This window comes from Gorilla gorilla, chromosome 12 (assembly GCF_029281585.2).
Source record: "Gorilla gorilla gorilla isolate KB3781 chromosome 12, NHGRI_mGorGor1-v2.1_pri, whole genome shotgun sequence".
In the NCBI taxonomy this organism is placed as follows: domain Eukaryota; kingdom Metazoa; phylum Chordata; class Mammalia; order Primates; family Hominidae; genus Gorilla; species Gorilla gorilla.
Window position 1 is genome coordinate 115,498,308 of NC_073236.2, and position 25,229 is coordinate 115,523,536.

The window sequence follows — 25,229 nt, forward strand, 5'->3', positions numbered from 1 at the left end:
AGGAGTATAATTATCCTTCTCTGCCCTCATTCCATGATGATTGACTGAAATGCAGACACAGGAGACACTAGGTTTTTTTCTTTGCGAGGTCAAGGTTTTATTTCCTTTCATCATGCAATCACCTGTTCTAAGCAAGTATGTGCTAAGGATAAGTTACTTCCTTTCCATGAAGGAACTTACCATCTAATTTCCTTTCATAGCACAGTCAACAACAATACAGATAGCAGATTTTGTAAAATTCTCCTGTAGTTCTGTGTTCTTGCATCTGCATCCCATCACTTCAGAATCCCGCAAAATTGACAGCTTTACCTGGTTCCTGTTCTCCATTTCCAGAGACTACAAACTCCCTCAAACTTCAGGTCCCCAATATCAGTCACTTAGGAAGACATTTTTGAGGCTGGTGGACACTGCCCAATGTGTATGTAGCACAGTGAGTTTGTTGAGAGCACAGTGCTTTCTGAGCAGGTATGACAGAACCAAAAACTGAATCCATTTTAGCTACAGTTGGTTGTGCCCTTGGGTTTGAAATAATTACTTTCCTAGACATGTGGTTCCCAGATGAAAGCCATGCTGTGATTTGATTTTTTTAAATGCAAAAAAAAAAAAAAAGAAAAAATTCTGTAGCAGAAAATTCATCACCAACATGTTAAGGAATTTGATGACTAAAAATAATCTCCCCACAGAGTGCATTAACGTGGTGTGCAGATTTGAGAAAAGGATGAACCCACTGGGGAGTCTGTATGATTACACCTGTAATCCCAGCACTTTGGGAGGCCAAGGTGGGTGGATCATGAGGTCAGGAGTTCGAGACCAGCCTGGCCAACAGAGTGGAACCCTGTCTCTACTAAAAATACATAAAATTAGCCAGACATGGTGGCAGGCGCCTGTAATCCTAGCTATTCAGGAGGCTGAGGCAGAAGAATTGCTTGAACCCGGGAGGCAGAGGTGACAGTGAGCCAAGATCACGCCACTGCACTCCAGCCTGGGCAACAGAGCGAGACTCCATCTCAAAAAACTAAAAAAAAAAAAAGAAAAACAAGAAAAGGAATGACATCAACAATGAACTGGGGCAGCTTTTGACTTGCTTAGCATCAAGAGGCTGTCCCACAAACAGCCTCTGACAAAACAATATTTGAATCAATTAAATAACAGGTGATTACAAATATTATGGATACTAGCCCTCAAATCAAATTAACTCCCTAAAGGCAAGTTACAAGTCAGGGAGAGCTCAACACAAGATATTCTCAGCATCTTTTGATTCTGTGTTGGAATCTGGACTTGACAGTCAACTCCATACACAATTAGGTGGAGCCCACTCTTCCTTCTCAGAATATGATTCTCCTAGTTCCTGGAGAAAAAAAACCACTTAGTTGTTTTAAAAGTAGAAAAGCATTAAAGCCAGGAATTACCATGGGGCAGGCAGGTAGCATGAGTAATGTTAGGTGAAGGTTGAAAACACTGACGTATTTAAACACTGAGTCTCTAAGCCCAAGGCCATTCATTATTAAGGCCCTAGGGACTTGGGACCAAATTTAGTCTGCATTAGTGTTTTTTTTGCTCCTGTTTTTGTATTAGCTTCAATGCGTGGTTTTTCTGTGTCCTGGGAGGGGCATGAAGTCTCTAGTTAGCCCTAGTTCCCCCACTCCCTGTTGTCCGATATCCCCACATGGTGGTTAATTTTATGTGCCAGCTTGGGTGGGCCATGGTGCTCAGATATTTTGTCAAACATTATTCCGGATGTTTTATGTGCAGGTGTTTTTTGAATGAGATTAACATTTAAATCTGTGAACTTTGGCCAGGCGCGGTGACTCACGCCTGTAATCCCAGCACTTTGGGAGGCCAAGACAGGCAGATCATTTGAGGTCAGGAGTTCAAGACCAGGCTGGCCAACATGGTGAAACCCTGTCTCTACTGAAAATGCAAAAATTAGCTGGGCGTGGTGGCAGACACCTGTAATCCCAGCTACCCAAGACGTTGAGGCATAATCGCTTGAATCCGGGAGGCAGAGGTTGCAGTGAGCCAAGGTTGTGCCACTGCACTCTAGCCTGGGGAACGGACTGAAACTCCATCTCAAAAAAAGAGAGCGAGAGAGAAGGCAGGAAAGGGCCAGAGAGAGCAAAAGAAGAGATACAAAGGCTTCCATTCCATTGATTCTTCTCTTGATTGTCTAGCTCAGCACTGTCCAATAGAAATAGAATGCAAGCCATATATATAATTTTTAATTCCCTAATGTCACATTAAAAAGGTATAAAAAGGATAAATAAAATCAATGTTAATAATGCATTTTATTTAATGCATTTTAGTTAACCTAATATATTTAAAATATTGTCATTTCAACATACGGCACCAGCTACATTTCAAGTGCCCAATAGCTGCACATAGGTAGTGGGTACCGTATTAAAGAGCTCAACTCAATATCTCAGAACTCATTTCCTACAGCCCCCAGGGCTTCCCAGCACCCTGCTCTCTGATCACAGATTCCAATCACATTTCCCTCCACGATCCGGGGTTTCCCTGCCACACACACTCAACTCTCCCAACCAGATAGGAGAAATTTCACTGGCTTTTTTCATCTTATTTTTTCTCTGGCTCTAAACCAATATCTGACCTTCGGCAATGTGCTTTATTTCACCTGCTCTGGTGAGAGGTAGTGAGATTTTTTTTCCTCTTTCCCTGTTTCATCTTTGTGTGTCTGGCATTTGGCATACGGCCTGGCACATGTCACTGCCTCACAGGTGGGTGACTTTGGGGCATTTAAACAGGAGGGAGGTTCGGAAGACCCGGTGAGGGTAAAATCGTGAAGATCAGGCTGTTTATACCAGGTCCCTTGATGAGCTACATCTTCACCTTTGGGATAAGTGCTCAAAGCCTTCAGGCTTCCCCCCTTGAGCTGGCTTCCCATGGGCAATGGTCAGGCCAGCTGTATGGCACAGAGCCTCCCACAAAGCTGGACTCAGCAACGTCTGAAAAACCCAACTGAATCGACTTCAGGCAGAAGAGACTAGCCAACTATGGGGACTGAGCTGAGACTCGGGCAGGAATACCTACTGGGAATTGGCCCAGGGAGGGAGCCATGCAGCTCTCTGAGTGAAGAGTGTTCTGTGCAGCAGGGGGACGCGTTTCTGCAGCTGGAGGAGCAGCTCGCTTAGAGGGAATATCGTCCTGGATATGGCCACGGCAGCAGCCATCTCACCAGGCCGGTTCCACACTATGGTTCTGAGAGTTGTTACTGGAAGCTCAGCTGAGAGCCTGTTCTTCCAGCCCTTCCAATGCTTATATGAGCTACTTAATAAATCCCTTTCTGCCTAAGCTAGTTAGTATAAACTTTATTGTTGAAACCAAGAATCTGACCCAATGTAATTAATTATAGTATCAATCTTAGGGTTTTCCTTTATACTGTTAAGTGCACTTATATCTCTGTTATCTGAGGCAAGGGTCTGGGGAAATGGGCATGGTTACCAATGGGAATATAAATTGGTAAAATGTCTAGAAGGGTATGTTGGTAGTATTTATTTAAATTATAAAGGCACTTACCTTTTTAACCAGTATTCTAATTATAGGCATTTGTTCTGCAGATACACTTGCATATATAGAAGCTGAGTTATGTACAGTTGCAGCATTGTGTGTGAGAACAAAATATTTTAAATCACCTGAAAGCAACAAGAATAAGAAGAAACTTTATCTTGATGAAATGACTAAGCTGCTTTTACCTGGAACTTTAATATATGTGAAGGAAGGCTGTCTTCTATGGTGATAATCCAATTAAGGTAAGAAGGAGATCCAAACCAATAGCTAGAGACTGCATATTGCAGGCACAGCTGGCAGGACTCAAACTGTCCAACATAAGTGGATACTCTGGGATGTAAAACCAAAATATCTGGCTTAGAACAAGCTTTTGTGCAGGCCAGTTATTGAGGCTCCCTTGGACCCCATTTGAGACCACGAAGGGGCAGGGGCAGCAGGGTGAGAAAAGAATCTTGGCACAGTGATGATACAGCGTGGAGGGACAGCTATCAGTCATAAGCAGTCCTGCAGATGCTAGCCTCTCTCTCTGTAGAAGAGCAAAGGTAGACCAGCTCACACAAGCACACATATGAATTCCTGCTGGGATCATGGGGGCTCAGGTAGGGGTTTGCCACTCTGCTCTGGTGTCTTCCCATAGCAAAGAGGCTGTCTAGGTGGCACGGGCTCTAGGAGACACTATTCATGTTGTATTCCACATCAATGGCGCCCCCTGGAGAGAAGACAATTTGGATGTTGCCCATTGGAAATAGTGTGTGTCAACCCTGCAGGAAAAGTGCCCTCATTCAAAGGTGAGAAGTAACTAAAAGAGAAACAGCACACAAATCTTTAGGAAAATATAAGAAGGAGAAAGGAGGAAATCAATAGGGAAACAATTGGCAGGTAGAGAATACAGAAATATCTTGCCTCAAAACTGGTGAAAATCATGACCAAATACAGTAGTCTCCTGCCCTTATCCACAGAGGATACGTTCCAAGACCCCCAGTGGATGCCCAAAACCACATTTAGTACCAAACCCTATATACTATGTTTTTTTCCTATATGTGCTTTTTTTTTTTTTTTTTTTTTTTTTTGAGGCAGAGTCTCGCTTTGTTGCCCAGGCTGGAGTGCAGTGGCGTGAACTCTGCTCACTGTAACCTCCACTTCCTGGGTTCAAGCCATTCTCCTGCCTCAGCCTCCTGAGTAGCTGGTACTACAGGCATGCACCACCATGCCCGGCTAATATCTGTACTTTTAGTAGAGAGGGGGTTTCACCGTGTTGGCCAGGCTGGTCTTAAACACCTGGGCTCAAGTGATTCACTCGCCTCGGCCTCCCAAAATGCTGGGATTACAGGTGTGAGCCACTGTGCCTGGCCCCCTATATGTGCGTGTCTATTTGATAAAGTTTAATTTCTAAATTAGGCACAGTAAGGCTGGGCTCAGTGGCTCACACCTGTAATCCCAGCACTTTGGGAGGTTAAGGCAGGAGGATCACTTAAGCTCAGGAGTTCCAGACCAGCCTGGGCAACATAGCAAAACTTTGCCTCTAAAAAAGTAGTATTAGTCAGCATTGTCGTGCATGCGTGTAGTCCAAGCTGCTTGGGAGGCTGAGGTGGGAGAATCACTTAAGCCCAGGAGGTTGAGGCTGCAGTAAGCCATGATGGAGCCTCTGCACTCCAGCTTAGGTGACAGAATAAGACCCCATCTCAAAAAATAATTATCATCATGAAAAATTAGGCACAGTAAGAAATTAATGACAATAACTACTAATAAAATAGGACAAATTAAATAATGTAATATAATGAAAGTTATGTGAATATGATTTCTTTCTCTGCACTGCACCTATTTTTGGACCCTGGTAACTGAAATTGAGAAAAGTAAAACTGTGAGACTACCATAAATCTCCATAAACTCTAGGAACTAAAGTAAAAATAATCTCTATATAACAAGCACTCAAAGCAGAGATACAAGAGTTCAAGGAAACAAATGACAAAGCAACTGAAGATGAAAAATGAGCTGGCACTAATGTTTTCTTTGAGGTAGAATTACATAAAGTCTTAGATGTACAGCCTGATGGATTTTGTTTTTTCAAGTAACCATACCCATGTAACTACCACTATGCTACAGATATGGAACATTCTCCACATCCAAGAAGACTCCTTCATGCCCCCTCCCAGTCAAAAGTAATTGCTGTTTTGATCTCTATCATCCACCATAAATTAGTTTTGCCTATTGTTGAATGTCCTATAAATGAAAACATATAGTAGATGTCCTTCTATGTCTAGGTTCTTTCACTTTACCCTATGCCTGTGACAGTCATCTACATAGTTGTGGATAGCAGTAGTTCATTCTTTTTCAATATTGTGTGGTATTCCATTATATGACTATGCCGCAATATATTAACGCATGAATTTTCGAGTTGTTTCTGTTTGTAAGTGTTATGAACAAAGCTGCAATGAACATCCTTGTGCATGTCTTTTGGTGAATATAAGCATTCATTTTCATCAGGAATATACAAAGGAGTGGAATTTTTAGGTCATAGAGTATATGTATATTTCACTTTGGCACCATTAAGTTTTCCAACATGGCTGTACCAATTTAAATCAGGAACACATGCTCCATGTCTTTGCCTCCACTTGGTTTTCCTTTTAGTTTTAGCCATTCTGGGAACAGCACCTCACTGGTTTTTTCACTTACATTTTCCTGACGCTTTGAACCTTTTCATGTGTTTATTTATTGTGAGGTACCAGTTCAAGTCTTAGCCCAGTTTTTATTGGTTTGTCTTGCTTACTGATACGGAGTTCTTTATATATTCTGGACAGGAGTCTTTCGTCAGATACGTAAATGCAAATATTTTATTCCCATCTGTGTCTTGCCTTTCACTCAAATGATGTCTTTTGATGGAAAGAAGTTTTTAATTTTAATCAGGTCCAACTTATCAATATTCTATTTTATATTTGGTAATTTGTGCTCCCTATTTAGGAAGTGGTTGCTTACCTCAAAGTCATGAAAATAGTCTCCCACTTTCACATTTACTTTTATGATCCATTTCAAATTAATGTTGATGTATGGAGGGATGTAGGAGTCAAGGTCCATTTTCTTTTCTACATGGGTAGCCAGTTAACCTAGCACCATTATTGAAAATAACACCTAAGCCAGGCATGGTATTGTGTGTGCCCCAGCCACTTCAGAGGCTGATGTAGGAGGATGTGAGCCCAGGACTTTAGAGCCAGCTTGGGCAACATAATAAAAACCCATTTCTTAAATTTATCTTGTGAGACACAGTCTTGTTCTGTCACCCAGGCTGCAGTGCAGCGGCATGATCTCAGCTCACTGCAACCCCTGCCTCCTGGCTTAAAGTGATTCTCATGCCTCAGCCTCCCAAGTAGCTGGCAATATAGGCACATGCCACCACACCCAGCTAATTTTTGTATTTTTAGTAGAGACGGGGGTTTCACCATGTTGGCCAGGCTGGTCTTGAATTCCTGACCTCAAGTGATCTGCCTGCTTTGGCCTCCCAAAGTGCTGGGATTACAGGTGTGAGCCCACTCTCTCTTTTTTTTTTTTTTTTTTAGACGGAGTCTCACTCTGTGGCCCAGGCTGGAGTGCAGTGGCGCAATCTCGGCTCACTGCAAGCTCCACCGCCTGGGTTCATGCCATTCTCCTGTCTCAGCCTCCCAAGTAGCTGGGACTACAGGCGCCTGCCACCATGCCCGGCTAATTTTTTGTATTTTTTAGTAGAGACGGGGTTTTGCCGTGTTAGCCAGGATGGTCTCGGTCTCCTGACCTCATGATCCACCCACCTCAGCCTCCCAAAGTGCTGAGATTACAGGCGTGAGGCACTGCACCCGGCCACTGCGCCCGGCCGAGCCCAATCTCTTAAATTAAAAAAAAAAAGAAGAAAATAACATCTTTTCCCACTAAATTTGATTGGAATCTTGTTATAAATCAGGAGTCTGTACCTGTGTGTGTCCCTTTAGCCCAGAGAGTGGACCAGCTCGGTAAGTACTTTCTTGTCTTCCCACTTCTCCTCTCCTTCCTACCATGTCCTTTCTGTCCTAGCTCCTGGTAAAAGTTCCTAACAGACAGCATCTAGCTGGGAGAGAGTCTGGGGAAGGGAGGGTGACAGTGAAAAAAAGAGCAGCAGTTGACCCCTCCCACCTTTCCTGGATCACAGCCTCTCACCTGCAACAGGCCCCAGCTGAAGGAAGGGCGAAGGTGAGTCACTATGTTTGGCCTGTGAATGTGAACTAAAGGGATTGTCAGGATTTTTATTACCCAGGAGTGACCAGAGATGTGATGAAAATGCTTGAGTTTTCATCCAGAAGGGAAGGCAAGGGCTTCCTGCACTGAACCGCTTTAAAGGGAAAGTAGGAGATAAAAATAAAGTTGCTTCTATGGCCACAAAACACAAGTCCTGCCTGTTCAATGAGCCAGTTACACACAAAAAACCAGTTAAGCCAGAGTAAATTCAAAGACCTGAATTTAGTGTGTGAATTTTTTCATGATTTTTCATTCTAATTATTGCTTATTATTAATTATTGGGACGATTAATAGACATTACATGTAGAGACTGATCAAGGTGTGTGTAGACATCAAGAAATAAAAAGGCTCTAAATATGTATGACTTCTATCAATTATCCATGCTTGAAGAAAGTCATATATAATGAGAGTATAGGAAATGTTTAATATCAAGAATAGGCTAATTAAAATCAAAGCCAGTGATCACTACTCACCTGGTTCAAGCTCATAAAGGATGACTTAATTACATCCTTACACCCATTATTCCATATATAAGGAGGACTGAGTCACTCTTCTGTATTTCCACCCAATCCCCAGCACCTCTCCTAGGTATTCTGTATGTAACTTTATTTACCCAAGTAAACCAACTAAAATTTTCTATATTATATATATTATATATTATATATAAAATATATAATATAATATATAGTTATATATAATATGTAATATATATATTTTATATATTTATTTTATATATTATATATTATATATTATATATTGTATATAATATATAATGTATATAAATATATATTTATATGTTATATATGATATATAATATATCATATTATATATATTATATATCATATATAACATATATAAATATATATTTATACATATAGTATATATTATAATATATAAAAATATATATATATATATTTTTTTGAGATGGAGTTTCACTCTTATTGCCCAGGTTGGACTGAAATGGCGTGATCTCAGCTCACTGCAACCTCCGCCTCCCGAGTTCAAGCGATTCTCCTGCCTCATCCTCCTGAGTAGCTGGGATTACAGGCATGTGCCACCTTGCCCGGCTAATTCTGTATTTTTAGTAGAGACAGGGCTTCTGCATGTTGGTCAGGCTGGTCTCGAATTCCCGACCTCAGGTGATCCACCCACCTGGGCCTCCCAATGTGCTGGGATTACAGGTTTGAGCCACCACCCCCGGCCCAAATAACATATTTTTTTACTTCTCCATGTCATGCACAGAAAAGATAATGTTTTTCTTTCTTTCTTTTTTTTTTTTTGAAATGGAGTCTCGTTCTGTCGCCAGGCTGGAGTGCAGTGGCAGTCTTGGCTCACTGCAACCTCCACCTCCTGGATTCAAGCAATTCTTCTGTCTCAGCCTCCCAAGTAGCTGGGATTACAGGCGTCTGCCACCACACCCAGCTAAGTTTTGTACTTTTAGTAGAGACAGGATTTCACCATGTTGGTCAGGCTGGTCTCGAACTCCTGACCTCAAGTGATCCTACCGCCTCAGCCTCCCAAAGTGCTGGGATTACAGGTGTGAGCCACCATGCCTGGCCATAATGTTTTATTTTCTTAAGTCCCAACTCTTCTCCTTTACATTTTTAGATGTAGATATCACTGTTGAATATCATGTGTGCATTTTGAAGATAGATCACCCAAACTGTGATTTTATTATTTTAATGTGATGTAATAATCTTGTAAAGTTATGGCAGGAAGGAAGCACACAGAGATGACTTTTCAACTCTCCATGTGCCTGCAATGAACCAGGGGATATTTGGACATTTTAATCAGAGACCCAATTGGTTATATTACCTATAATAAACTTGTAATAATAACATTAACTTGTAATCCTCAAAGGTTATCCAAAAACTACATTGTTGATGCACAGATTCATTCCTTTGTTTCAGAACAATAGTGTACACTTTTTTTTTTGCAAAGCATGACAACCTTCTAAGCCAAATCTCAGTTTTGAAGTGGAACTTTGCATATGCTGTGTTCTCCCAATGGTTGAAAGGTTTATGTATGAGTTGTGGAGGGAATACAATTCTTCTTGGATGTTTCTATGAACATCAAGTTTCCCAAATTTTTGCAATTTATATCACAGACAAGGGCAAATTTCCCAATCTATTGGGAGTCCTTACAAATGAAGACCAATCCACGATAGAAAAATAGGTAAAAAAAAAAAAGTATGGAGAGTTTCCAGAAAAGGAAATATAAGCAGATTTTTTTTTTTCGTTTTTCCGAGACGGAGTCTCACTCTGTCATCCAGGCTGGAGTGCAGTGGCATGATCTCAGCTCACTGCAACCTCTGCTTTCCGGGTTCAAGCAATCCTCCTGCCTCAGCCTCCCGAGTAGCTGGGATTACAGGCCTGCACCACCATGACCAGCTAGAGTGTGTGTGTGTGTGTGTGTGTGTGTGTGTGTGTGTGTGTGTGTGTGTGTGTGTGTTTAGTACAGATGGGGTTTCACCATGTTGGCCAGGCTCCACTCCTGACCTTGTGATCCACCTGCCTTGGCCTCCCCAAAGTGCTGGGATTACAGGCGTGAGCCACCACGCCCAGCCTTTTTTTTTTTTTTTTTTTTGATGTGGATTTTCACTTTTGTTGCCCAGGCTGGAGTGCAATGGCATGATCTTGGCTCACTGCAACCTCTGCCTCCCGGATTCAAGCAATTCTCCTGCCTCAGTCTCCCAAGTAGCTGGGATTACAGGCGTCTGCCACTGTGCCCGGCTAATTTTTTGTATTTTTAGTAGAGACAGGATTTCACCAGGTCGGCCAGGTTAGTCTTGAACTCCTGACCTCAGGTGATCCCCCTGCCTCGGCCTCCCAAAGTGCTGGGATTACAGGCGTGGGCCATCACTCCCAGCCATGAACAGATTTTATACAAACGAAAAGATGCTCAGCTTTATCCTGAGAGAAATGAAATTGTAAATGATGCAATTCCACTTTTACCTGCAGATTGGTAAGATCAAAAAGTTTTATGACACATCTAAATTGGCAAGACTGCAGAAAAGCAGGTACTCATGCATTGCTGGTGGGAGCGTGAACTGACAAATTCTCAAGAGAGTAATTTGCAATGTCCATCAAAATTACAATAGAATATATACAGGCTGGGCTTGGTGGCTCACGCCTGTAATCCTAGCACTTTGGGAGGCCAAGGCAGGCAGATCACTTGAGGTCAGGGGTTCCAGACCACCCTGGTCAACATGGTGAAACCTCGTCTCTACTAAAAATACAAAAATTAGCCAGGCATGGTGGCGCATGCCTGTAATCCCAGCTACTCGGGAGGCTGAGGCAGGAGAATCACTTGAATCCAGGAGGCGGAGGTTGCAGTGAGCCAAGATCATGCCACTGTGCTCCAGCCTGGGTGACAGAGGGAGACTCTGTCTCTTAAAAAAAAAAAAAATTACAAACAATATATATGTTTGTCAAAGCTTACAGAATTGTACAGTAAAAAATGATACATTTTATTTTGTGTAAACTATATTTTTTTTAATGAAAAAACTAATATTAGTCTCTTCAAAATAAATTCCATATTGACTTTAAAGATAAGGAGAGGATGGCTGGGCGAGGTGGCTGACACCTGTAATCCTAGCACTTTGGGAGGCTGAGGCGGGAGGATCACAAGGTCAGGAGTTCGAGAGCAGCCTGGCCAACATAGCGAAACCCCGTTTCTACTAAAAATACAAAAAATAGCCAGGCATGGTGGTGCGTGCCTGTAGTCCCAACTACTTGGGAGGCTGAGGCAGGAGAATTGCTTGAACTCAGGAGGCGGAGGTTGTAGTGAGCTGAGATAGCACCACTGCACTCCAGCCTGGCAACAGAACGAGACTCTTTCTCAAAAAAAAAAAGAGATAACGAGAGGATGAAGTTGATCTATACTTACTGGTATGCAATAAACTCCAGACATATTAATTAAAAACTCAAGGTGCAGAATAGTATGTGTAGTATATACCTTTTAAGCAAAGGCAAATGATGACATATACTTATTCATATATATATATGTTTGTATATGCATATCTCTAGAAGTACACACACAAACAGTGGTTACCTCCAGGGAGGGAGCCTGGAAACCAAAGAGTAAGAGGACTTACTTTTTACTGTATGTGTGTATATATATATATATCTGTGTGTGTGTGTATGTGTGTGTGTGTATATATATGTATATGTGTATATGTATGTATATATGTATATTATATATACACACACACACATACACACACACACACACACACTTTTTTTTTTTTTGAGGCAGAGTTTCGCTCCTGCTGCCCAGGCTGGAGTGCAATGGCGCGACCTTGGCTCACTGCAATCTCCACCTCCCAGGTTCAAGCGATTCTCCTGCCTCAGCCTCCCAAGTAGCTGGGATTACAGGCATGCACCACCACCTCGGCTAATTTTGTACTTTTAGGAGAGACAAGGTTTCTCCATGTTGGTCAGGCTGGTCTTGAAATCCCGACCTCAGGTGATCCACCCCCCTCGGCCTCCCAAAGTGCTGGGATTACAGGCGTGAGCCACCACGCCTGGCCTATATACATACACTTTTATTCTATTTGGATTTTCTTCCCATGGTAGCCATTATTTTTTCAAGTATAATAAAACCTAAGCCTGGCATAATTTCAGCACTTTGGGAGGCCAAGGCAGGCGGATCACCTGAAGTCAGGAGTTCAAGACCAGCCTGGCCAACATGGTGAAACCCTGTCTCTACTAAAAATACAAAATTAGCAGGGCATGATGGTGCACGCCTGTAATCCCAGCTACTTGGGAGTCTGAGGGAGGAGAATCGCTTGAGCCCGGTAGATGGTTGCAGTGAGCCGAGATCGGGCCATTGCATTCCAGCCTCGGCAACAAAGCAAGACTCCATCTTAAAAAAAAAAAAAAACAACTAAACTAAAAAAGTGTGTGTTGGGGAAGATATACAAACACATATACCCTTGGCCCAAAAACTTTATGTCTAGACATTTACTGCAAAAATATATTTACCCAAGTGCAGAATGACATATGTACAAGATTGTTTATTGTAGCATTGTTTTCAAGAGCCAAAGATACAAAGCAACTGAAATGTCCATCAACAGACATTAATGAAATCATGCTATTATGAAATTGTGGGATACTCAGACGCTACCAAGAAGAATGAAGAAGCTCTTTATGTACTACATGCAAGTACATCCAAGATATCTTCAGTGAAAAGAGCAAGGCTCAGAAGGTCCATATACCAGTGTCAAGGCAAAGGGGGAATATAATACATTGTTTGCTTAAATATGCATAAAGTCACTCTGAGAGGCTACATCAAAAGCATGAAATGGATTAGCTCTGGGGAAGAGAATTGGGCACCTGGGAAACAGGAGTGGGAAGGAAAGTTTTCACAAACATTTATTTGTACCCTTTGAGCTTTCAGCCATGCGAACAAATTTCCTATTAAAAATAAAACATGGCCAGGCATGGTGGCTCCCATCTGTAATCCTGGTGCTTTGGAGACCAAAGTGGGAGGATTACTTGAGGCCAAGAGTTCAAGACCAGCCTGGGCAACATAGGAAGACCCTGCCTCTACAAAATCTAAAAAAAAAAAAAAAATTAGGCCAGGCCCAGTGGCTCATGCCTATAATCCCAACATTTTGGGAGGCTGAGGCGGGCGATCATTTGAGGTCAGGAGTTCGAGACCAGCCTAACCAACATGATGAAACCCCATCTCTACTAAAAATACAAAAAAATTAGCTGGATGTGGTGGTGTATGCCTGTAATCCCAGCAACTCGGGAGGCTGAGACAGGAGAATCACTCAAACCCGGGAGGCAGAGGTTGCAGTGAGCCAAGATTGTGCCACTGCACTCCAGCCTGGGCGACAGAGCGAGAGACTCTGTCTCAAAAACAAAAACAAAAAAATTAGCTGACTGTATGGCACACACCTGCAGTCCCAGCTACTTGAGAGATTGAGGCAGGAGGATTGTTTGAGCATAGGAGTTAGAGCAATGAGCTACAATTGTGCTACTGCACTCCAGCCTGTGTGACAGAATGAGATCCTGTCTCTTGAATAAGTAAATAAATAAATAAAACAGACCACCAGGTTTCCCTGATGCAATACCACTGTGATACAAGACACAGGTGCTCACTTACTATAATAATCTTTCTTTAGCATAATCAACGTGCTATTTACCACCATAAAGAAGCAGAGTTTGACTTACAGTTTCAATTGTGCATGAAAATAAATGACCTGTTTAAGAGATAAACAGATGTATAAACTGGTTGGTCACCTGTGTTACAATGGCATCATCATGGCCAGTCACAAAAGATTTCTCACCCTTTGACAAGAATGTGGACACCTGGGGTGGAGTGTGGCAAAGGTCACTGTGGAGAAGGCTAGAGGCACTGACTTAGGAACAAAGCCTTTCTGAAATGGACAATGTCTTCACAGTGTCCTCCAATTCCAGGCACAAATGGCCCTCAGCCAAGCCCAGAGATTGCAGTCACACAGCCAGGTCAATCTATCGTGCCCGTCTTAGTCCATTTTGTGCTGCTATAAGGGCATACCAGCAACTAGGCAACTTATAAAGAAAAGAAATTTATTCTTCACAGTTCTGAAGGCTAGGAAGTCCAATATCAAGGTGTCAGCATCTTGCAAGGGCCTTCTGGCTGAGTCATCCCATGACAGAAGGTGAGAGGGAAAGAGAGATGCTTAAACAAAACAGCAAATTTACTTGATTATGTAACTGAAAAGTCTGGAAATAGGGCTTGCTGCTATCTTGGCTTAAAGGTTGAAATGTATCACGAGGGTCTGCTTCTCTCTCTCTCTCCCTCTCTCTCTCTCACCTCTGTTCTCAGACTGGCTCCCACTGAAGATGTCAAGATGGCTGCAGCAACTTTGGGCCTCACATTCCCTCAGGTAAAAATCTAGCAGGACAGAGACAGAATCTTTCCCTCAGAAGTCCCCGGAAAAATGACTGATGAATGGAAGCCTCATTCATAGCCAATGAGAAGAAATGATACTTTTGCTGGAAATGCAAGCTTTGGATTGATTTAGATCAGAAGCTCTGTGCCTGAGCTAAGGGTGAAGCCCCGGCCAAAGCAGCCCCACTTGGGAGGCAGAGGCAGGGATTGCCACAAAAGGGTGGCTGCCTGGTGGGCAGTAGAGAGAACAGCTGTCAGTAAACAGCTGTAGCCTAAGATAATTGGCGTGCAACAAATATCCAGTAGGAATGAGGATCTGCCAAGAACAAGAAGTACACTGAAAGAAAGAGGGTAGAATATAGATGTTTATACCTATCACTTGACATTAGTGTTTCAAATTAAAGAAGTCAATATTTCTAAACTTGATATACAATTTCAAGAAGAAAGAATAATGTTTCTGGACGATATGCAATTTCAAAAAGAAAGAATAATTGCTTTATTCTTTGAAATTAAAAAAAACTTCATAAAATTAGCTGTAAAAAGAAAACTTTATCCTGGGAATTACTGCAGATATGATTACTCTCATCTAAAAGCATGAAGAAATAAAAGACAGTGACAGGAATCAGCTGCTGACAATTCTAGATGGAATGTCTAATTTGAAAATGATTTCTTCTTTTCCATGTAAGGCTCTTCCATAATATGTAAATTGGAGGTGATTCGTACAACTCACGTCGTGGTAAAATAATAGCTAGAGTAAGAAGTTTGGGTTAGAAGTAGAATTACTTTTAAAAATAGTTCTACTGTCAGTTTCTATACTCATCAAACTTTTAATGGCAAGACATTTAGTACAAGAATTCTTCTAAATCACTGCAGAGAATTAATAATTACCACAAGAAGAAAAACAGTTTCTGAAGAGGTGACGTCCTGCCCTTAGACAAAGGGTCTGGGGGATTTAGCATATAATCTCTCCTGAGTGTCTCTGGCAGGCACTATTGGCAGCCTACTCAATGGCTATACTTCACTTCTTTCTCACCTAAAAAAATCAAGTACATAAATAAAAGCCCTATTTTGACCAGGCAACCATGTGCCCAGCTTTAGGTTCTAAGTAAATCGTGGTTCTCTAACTTTTCTTTTGTCAGTCTAGCGATGGACACGTAATTAAATTCTGACCGAAGAAGTCTCCTGGGGGGTCCAGTTTAAATTCTTGCTTAGGGGGACTTGAGAAAGCCCTTTTGCTCCAGCCTCCTTCCTGCCTTCTTAAATGTGGCCCTCTGAGGACATAATGTTTAGAGCAGCTGCTCCATCTTGTGGTCAGAAGAGGAAAGCCATGGAAACCTCAAATTTGTGCCTAACACATCTACTCCAGGGATTCCAGACGTTTTGCTAAGTGGCATATTATGGGTGACATGGGTTGAGCCACTTTGAATAGGATATTCTGTTGATTTCAACCAAAGTCATTCCTACATGATATAGCTCCTCAAATTTCCAATCTGTGGTTGCCATACTAAATACCACATATTGGCTGGGCGCGGTGGCTCACGCTGTAATCCCAGCACTTTGGGAGGCTGAAACAGGCAGATCACTTGAGGTCAGGAGCTCGAGACCAGCCTGGCCAACATGGTGAAACCCCGTCTCTACGAAAAATACAAAAATAGCTGAGGCAAGAGAATCACCTGAACCCGGGAGATGGAGGTTGCCGTGAGCCGAGATTGTGCCACTGCACTCCAGCCTGGGCGACAGAGTTTCAAAAGACAGAGTATATAAAAATACCACATACTAATTTTGGAGGTTATATATTTGCCTTGCAAAGGCTAAAATAATGGACCAACTTTCAAAAAACCATCCTTAAAGAACAACTATTTCTTAAACTATCCTATTCGTTTAAATTTGGGCTAGCGGTTTTTTTTTTTAAAACAAAAATATCAAGCCAGATTCTTTTAATCATTTCCTTCAGAAAGCCGTTAAATAAATGTATTAGTAAGATAACATCCTCGCACAGCTGACACCTGTCCTCCTGCTTCAACTATGACAATCTGTGAAATCTGAGGAGGAAAGTGTTGAGCTCATGATAAGGAAGAGCTTTCACTGGAAGTCATGCAAAGACACAACAGGCTGCTCCTGAGGGCAGAGGGAGGCCTCACCATGAGAGGCATCTAGGTATGAACAGCCCGACAGGACTTTGTGAAGGAAGCTTAAATATCACATAAAATCCAACCAGGTCATCTTTAAGCTTCCCCTCAACTCTGAAGTTCAAGGATTGCATGTTCTTGTATCTCAATTCTTCAAACTGGAAAACAAACATCTTTTGTGCTTAATTCTGCAACTCTGTTTTTTAGGGTTTTTTTTGTTTTGTTTTCTTTTATTTGTTTTTTTTTGGGGGAGGGGGACTGAGTCTCGCTCTGTCACCCAGGCTGGAGTGCTGTGGTGCGATCTTGGCTCACCGCAACCTCCGCCTCCTAGGTTCCAGCGATTCTCCTGTCTCAGCCTCGTGAGTGGCTGGGATTACAGGCGTGCGCCACAACGCCCAGCTAATTTTTGTTTGTTTGTTTGTTTGTTTAGTAGAGAGAGACGGAGTTTCACCATATCGGCCAGGCTAGTCTTGAACTCTTGACCTCAAGTGATCTGCCTGCCTCGGGCTCCCAAAGTGCTGGGATTACAGGCATGAGCCACTGCGCCCAGCCTGCAAAACTGTTTTTAATGCCATCTACTCTCCTTAAACGTTTGATATATACACATTTTTTTTTTGCCTTCTAACTCAGGGGTACCTAACCTCCAGGCCATGGACCGGTAAGTGGCATATTATGGATCATATGGGTTGAGCCACTTTTAGTTGGATATTCTGTTGCTTTCAACCAAAGTCATTCCTACATGATGTAGCTCCTCCTCAAATTTCTGATCTGTGGTTGCCATATGAAATACCACATGCTAACTTTGGAGGCTATATATTTGCCTGACAAAGCCTAAAACAAAGGACCAACTTTCAAAAATCCATCCTTGAAGATGGATTTGCCATCTCTGCCTCCTGGCAGATCAGTGGTGGCATTAGATTCTCATAGGAGCACAAACCCTTATTGTGATCTGCACAAGCAAGGGATCTAGGTTGCGCTCCTTATGGGAATCTAACGCCTGACGATCTGAGGTGGAACAGTTTCATCCGGAAACTACCCCCACCCTCCCATCCCCATTCCGTGGAAAAACTGTCTTCCACAAACTGGACTCAAGTGCCAAAAAGGTTCGGGACCGGCCGGGCGTGGTGGCTCATGCCTCTAATCCCAGCACTTTGGGAGGCCGAGGCAGGCGGATGGCGAGGTCAGAAAATTGAGACGATCCTGGCTAACATGGTGAAACCCCGTCTCTACTAAAAATACAAAAAAATTAGCTGGGTGTGGTGGCAGATGCCTGTAGCCCCAGCTACTCAGGAGGCTGAGGCAGGAGAATGGCGTGAACCCAGGAGGCGGAGCTTGCAGTCAGCCCGAGCCGAGACAGCGCCACTGCACTCCAGCCTGGGTGATACAGCGAGACTCCATCTCAAAAAAAAAAAAAAAAAAAAAAAAGTTCAGGACTGCTGTTCTAATTGCCTACTCCCCATCTTTAATACCATGTAACCCAAATTCTATACCCCACCTTTTTTACTTTACCAATGACTTTGAAGATTCAAGCCAACTCAACACATTTTTCATCATCTTTATCCTCCTTGAACTCTCTGCTACATCTAAGCCTGTTTTCCAACTTCTGCTTGAAACTCTCTCCTTCTTTCCGTGACATTCTAGACACTTGAGTTTTTGTTTTGTTTTGATTGTTTTTCTTAGTCTTTATCAAGATACAACCGAAGCTGGATGCAGTGGCTTATGCCTGTAATCCCAGCACTTTGGGGGGCCTGAAGTAGGAAGATCCCTGGAGCCCAAGAGTTTGAGACTATCCTAGGCAACACAGTGAGACTCCATCTCTACAAGTTTGTTTGTTTTTTTTAAGTAGCTGGGCCTGGTGGTGCACACCTGTGGTCCCAGCTTCTTGGGAGGCTGAGGTGGGAGCATCGCTTGAGCCCATGAGGTCGAGGCAGCATGTGAGCCATGATCACACCACTGCACTCTAGCCTGGGCTACAGAGTGAGACCCGTCTCAAAAACAAAAAATTAATTAAATTAAATTAAAATAAAAGGTATAACTGAATCATCTGGGGAACATTTAAAAATTACACACATCTGGCTGGGCATGGTGGCTCATGCCTGTAATACTAGCACTTTGGGAGGCTGAGGTGGGAGGATCACCTGAGGTCAGGAGTTCGAGACCAGCCTGACCAACATGGTAAAACCCCATCACTATTAAAAATACAAAAATTGGCCAGGCACAGTGGCCTGTAACCCCAACACTTTGGGAGGCCGAGGCGGGTGGATCACGAGGTCAGGAGTTTGAGACCAGCCTGACCAACATGCTGAAACCCTGTCTCTACTAAAAACAAAAAAAATTAGCTGGCCATGGTGGTGTGCACCTGTAATCCCAGCTACTCAGAAGGCTGAGGCAGGAGAATCTCCTGAACCCGGGAGGCGGAGGATGTAGTGAGCAGAGATCAAGCCACTGCACTCCAGCCTGGGCGACAGAGCAAGACTCTGTCTCAAAAACAAACAAAACAAAACAAAAATTACACACATCTAAGTTCCAATCCAAGAATTCTGATTCAGTGCATCAAGTGTGGGGTGCCTTTGGCCAAACACTCTATGTTTTTAGGGTATACATTTCTCCTAATCCCTTCTTCCATCAATTCTGCTTTGTTAACAGGGAAAAAGTCGGTCATGGCTATTGGTTAGGCTGCCAAGATCTGTTCAATATTACACGGTTAAATTTGGCTTTTTAAACTAATGAGGAAAAAAGACTCATATTATTAAAGAGTGACCAGAGGAACTTTCTTCTCAAGTAGGAAAAAAAAATCCACTAACTATAAAGGAAAATGATAAATTAAGCCACATTAAAATTATTAACTTTGGCTTGGCCCGGTGGCTCACGCTTGTAATCTCAGCCCTTAGGGAGGCCTAGGCAGGCAGATCACGAGGTTAGGAGATGGACACCATCCTGGCTAACACGGTGAGACCCCGTCTCTACTAAAAATACAGAATAAAATTAGCCAGGCATGGTGGCACTTGCCTGTAATCCCAGCTACTTGGGAGGCTGAGGTAGGAAAATTGCTTGAACCCGGGAGGCGGTGGTTGCAGTGAGCCAAGATCGCACCACTGCACTCCAGCCTGGGCTACAGAGCAAGACTCCATCTCAAAAAAAAATTAATTAATTAAATTAATAACTTCTGTCCATCACAAAACACCATGAAGAAAGTAGAAAGGTAAGCCATGGAATGGAAACTTATAGTTATATCAAATATTCTTGAGAAAGAACTTTAAACTACATAAAGAACTCTTACAAATTAATTTTAATTATTTGTATTTATTTATTTATTTTTGAGACAGGGTCTCACTCTATCACCCAGGCTGGAGTGCAGTGGCGTGGTCTCAGCTCACTAACCTCCGCCTCCTGGGTTCAAGCGATTCTCCCACATCAGCCTCCCAAGTAGCTGGAATCACAGGCATATGCCACCACACCTGGCTAATTTTCGTATTTTTTTTTTTTTTTGAGGCGGAGTCTCGCTCTGTCGCCCAGGCTGGAGTGCAGTGGCGCGATCTCGGCTCACTGCAAGCTCCGCCTCCTGGGTTCACGCCATTCTCCTGCCTCAGCCTCCCGAGTAGCTGGGACTACAGGTGCCCGCCACCACGCCCGGCTAATTTTTAGTATTTTTAGTAGAGACGGGGTTTCACCGTGTTAGCCAGGATGGTCTCGATCTCCTGACCTCGTGATCCACCCGCCTCGGCCTCCCAAAGTGCTGGGATTACAGGCGTGAGCCACCGCGCCCGGCCTAATTTTCGTATTTTTAGTAGAGGTGGGGTTTCATCATGTTGGCCAGGCTGGTCTCCTTCCCTGACCTCAAATCAAGCGACCTGCCCACCTCAGCCTTCCAAAGCACTGGGATTACAGGCGTGAGCCACCGCGTCCAGTCAGAACTCTTACAAATTAATTTTTTAAATGTAACAACCCAATAGATATTCTTGAAGAATTTTGAATCATGTAGGAATGACCACAAGAAAGCTTTTTTGTTTTTTGTTTTGTTTTTGAGATGGAGTTTTGCTCGTCGCCCAGGCTGGAGTATAATGGCGCAATCTCCATTCACCACAACCTCCGTTCCCTTGGATTCAAGCAATTCTCCTGCCTCAGCCTCGCGAGTAGCTGGAATTACAGGCGTGTGCCACCATGCCTGGCTAATTTTGTATGTTTAGTAGAGATGGGGTTTCTCCATGTTGGTCAGGCTGGTCTCGAACTCCTGACCTCAGGTGATCCGCCTGCCTTGGCCTGCAAAAGTGCTAGGATTACAGGCGTGAGCCCCTGTGCCTGGCCGAGAGCTTGTTTTAAACATTCACTAGCCCTAGAGAATGTGAAGCCATCTTACAAAATCGTGAGCCAAGTAAGAACTTTCTTCCACCCCTCTTCTTGCCTTCTTACCACTCCTGCTCTCACTTCTATCCCAGCTCCCTGCAGAGTTACTAACACAGAGCACTTAGCGTGTAGGTCAAAGAGGAAAAGAGTGAGAAAAAGAAAAGCAGTGCACACACACATTTGCACCTGCAGCAGGTCTCAGAATGGAAAAGATTTAATTACTGAGTTGAAGCTGTTTTTACATGGTGTTTCAGTGATATTTTCACTGGGTACATAATTCTAGGTTGGCAGCTATTTACTTTAGCACATTCAAGGTATCACTCCTTAATCTTTTGGCTTCCATAATCGCTGCTGAGACAGTAGTCAGTCAAACTATAGCTTCTTTTTTTTTTTTTTTTTTTTTTTTTTTTTTTTTTTTTTTTTTTGAGACAGAGGCTCACTCTATCACCAGGCTGAAGTGCAGTGGCTCTATCTTGGCTCACTGTAACCTCTGTCTCTCAGGTTCAAGCAATTCTCATGCCTCAGCCTCCCGAGTAGCTGGGACCACAGGCGTGTGCACCACACCTGGCTAATTTTTGTATTTTTGATAGAGACGGGGTTTCACCATATTGGCCAGGCTGGTCTCAAACTCCAGGCCTCAAGTGATTCACCTGCCTTGGCCTCCCAAAGTTCTGGGATTACAGGCATGAGCCCCTGTGCCCGCCCTAACTATGGCTTCTTTGAAGTTAAACTGTCTTTTTGCCTATGGCTGCTCTTACTATTTTCTCTGTCTTCGGTTTCTTTGTTTCCCTATGACGTGTCTATGTGTCGCTTTCTTTCTGAATGTTCTTTTTGTAATTCATTGGGTTTCTGAAATTTCTGTGTTCATGCGTAGAGTTGAAAAATTCTCACCTATTATCTCATTAAGTGTTGCTTCTGTCTCATTCTCTTATACTTCTTCCAAGACTTCGGTTGAACAGGTTAGATATTTTCATTCTATTCTGTCTCTTTTCTTGGTTGATTCGTTTCTGTCTTCATTGTAAATGGTTTCTTCTGATCTGTCCTCATGCACAGAAATTCTTTCTTAACTGTATCCAGTGTGTTCCGAAATCCATCCACTGATTTCATAATTTAGGTTCCTCTATTTTTCACTATTAGAATTTCTACTTGGGGGCCAGGCGCGGTGGCTCACACCTGTAATCCCAGCATCCGCTCACAAGGCAGGCAGATCACTTGAGGTCAGGCGTTTGAGACCAGCCTGACCAACATGGTGAAAACCCATGTCTACTAAAAATACAAAAATTAGCCAGGCATGATGGCTCATGCCTGTAGTCTCAGCTACTCCGGAGGCTGAGTCAGGAGAATTGCTTGAACCCAGGAGGCGGAGGTTGCAGTTAGCCGAGATTAGGCTACTGCTCTCCAGGCTGGGTGACAGGGCAAGACTGTCTCAAAAAACAAACAAAAAACTGAATTTCTATTTTTTAAAAATAATTTACAGTTCTCTGCTAAGATAGACAAGCTTCATTTTGATTTACTTAAACTTGATAAGCACAGCTGCTTCACAATCTGTATCTGATATCCGTGAGGGTCTGTTTCTGTAGTCTCTTGTATTTTTTCTTGTTCATGGTGTTTTATCATTTCATATGCTTCCTTATTTTTCCGTGTCCTGAGTATAACATTTTTAATTATTTATAAAAATAATTTCAGGCTGGGCGCGGTGGCTCACACCTGTAATCCTACCACTTTGGGAGGCCGAGGCAGGCAGATCATTTGAGGTCAGGAGTTTGAGACCAGCCTCGCCAACATGGTGAAACCCCATCTCTGCTAAAAATACAAAAATTAGGCCCGGTGTGGTGGCTCACATCTGTAATCCCAGCACTTTGGGAGGCCGAGGGGGGTGGATCACAAGGTCAGTTCAAGACCAGCCTGGCCAAGATTGTGAAACCCCGTCTCTAGTAAAAATACAAAAAATCAGCTGGGCATGGTGGCAGGTGCCTGTAATCCCAGCTACTCAGGAGGCTGAAGCAGAGAATTGCTTGAACCCAGGAGGCAGAGGTTGCAGTGAGCCGAGATTGCACCACTGCACTCCAGCCTGGGCAACAGAGCGAGACTCTATCTCAAAAACAAACAAACAACAATTAGCCAGGTGTGGTGTCATGCACCTGTAGTCCCAGCTACTCGGGAGGCTGAGGCAGGAGAATCGCTTGAACCCAGGAGGTGGAGATTACAGTGAGCTGAGATGGCACCACTGCACTCCAGCCTGGGTGACAGAGCAAGACTCTGTCTCAAAAAAAAGAAAAAATAATGATTCTGCTGGGTATGGTGACACGTACCTATAGTACCAGCTATTCAGGAGGCTGAACAGGAGAATCACTTGAATCCAGTAGTTTGAGTCCAGCCTGGGCAACATAGTGAGACTGTCTCTCTAAACAAATAAGTAAATAATTCCCTTGCCATCAACATTTTTAAACAAGAGATGTCTTCCCTGTGTGAATATTAAACTTTTAAATTAGTATGAATGTTAGATATTATAAACTATGTTTTACATAAGTGGGGGAAGTTTAAAACGCGGCCACTGTAAGAGAGGGCATTGTTAACGCATTAACCAGGAATAGACTACGTTATGTTACAATAACAATCCCCCAATTGTATTGCTTTAACCTATTTATTTTCCACTCACACAAAGTTGGCTGCAGGTACTGTGGTCCTTCCAGACAGCTCCCTTCCAAGTATGAGTCACATCCAGGCCAGTTCGTTCCCTCTTCTGGTTATGCCATCTCCACATTTGGCCTCGGCTGTCACTGCGGCAAGAAAAGAGAGGCATCAAGAACGAAAAAGTGCTCTTCTCTTTGTGCTTTGTCCCAGAAGTGACACATGTCATTTCCACTCACGGCTCATTTGTCAAAATGAGTCGCATAGGCCCTCCTAACTGCAAAGGAGCTGGGGAGTCTTGGGAGCACACGGATATTCAATGACTAATAAATTACAATAAATTATATCCCTCCAGCTGTAACTGAACTTACAATGAACTCCTCGAAGTTTTTCAACTAAAAGTTATTTCCAAAACAATATAAAACCATGGTGTGATCGCCAATATTTGAAGAAGCAGACCCTCTGCTCTCTCCCCGCTACAGCAGTTAATTTTTTAAGAAGTTCTGATACCTTCAAAACATAAAACACAGCATGGGACTTTTCTTCTTCAACAGCTTCCTTACCTTTAAAAGGAAGGAATTGGATTTAATGATTTCTAAAGTCACTGAAGAGCCCTTTAAATTACTGTTCAAATTACTGACCAAAAACAGTCGTTTTTTAAGTAGAGCCTTTTTTTTCAGGATTCTGGATTTTTAAACCCAAACTGTATTTATGCACTAGAAGTTCCACTCTCTTGAAAAAAACATTTTATAAGTGAGTTGGAGATGTGGGCAAATTTTATGCATCTGCTTTATATCACATAGAATTTCTCAAACTCCTGGCCTCAAATGATCCTCTCGCTTCAGCCTTCCAAAGAATTCCAGGTGTGTCCGAAATTGGTGGGTTCTTGGTCTCACTGACTTCAAGAATGAATCTGCGGACCCTCACGGTTGAGTGTTACAGTTCTTAAAGATAGTGTGTCTGGAATTTGTTCCTTCCGATGTTCGAACATGTCCAGAGTTTTTTCCTTCTGGTGGGCTCCTGGTCTCACTAGCTTCAGGAGTGAAACCGCAGACCTTCGCAGTGAGTGTTACAGCTAGTTAAGGCACCACGTACCCAACGACTTAGCAGCCGCAAAATTTATTGCAAAGAGCAAAGGAACAAAACCTCCACTGCGGAGAAGATAACCCAACTAGATTGCCTTGCTGGTTCGGGCAGCCTGCTTTTATTCCCTTATTTGGCTGCACCTACATCCTATTGATTGGTCCATTTTACAGAGAGCTGATTGGCCCATTTTACAGAGAGCTGATTGGTCTGTTTTGACAGGGTACTGATTGGTCTGTTTACAATCCCTGAGCTAGACACAGAGTGCTGATTGGTGCATTTACAATCCTCTAGCTAGACATAAAAGTTCTCCAAGACCCCCACCTCACTCAGGAGCCCACCTGGCTTCCCTTAGTGGATCTCTCATCAGGGCCACCAGTGGAGCTGCCTGCC

The 25,229-nt window shown here is 43.0% G+C and overlaps 1 long non-coding RNA gene across 1 annotated transcript; it reads right to left on the reverse strand.

Moving 5' to 3' along the window:
- Positions 1 to 16: 16 nt before the first annotated feature.
- LOC129531527 (uncharacterized) lies at positions 17 to 24,944 on the reverse strand. The gene is made up of 4 exons (XR_008676750.1): positions 24,317 to 24,944; positions 23,782 to 23,902; positions 3,535 to 3,650; positions 17 to 44 (listed from the first exon to the last, which is right to left on the reverse strand). It is a non-coding gene; the product is annotated as an uncharacterized lncRNA (long non-coding RNA).
- Between the last annotated feature and the right edge of the window lie 285 nt (positions 24,945 to 25,229).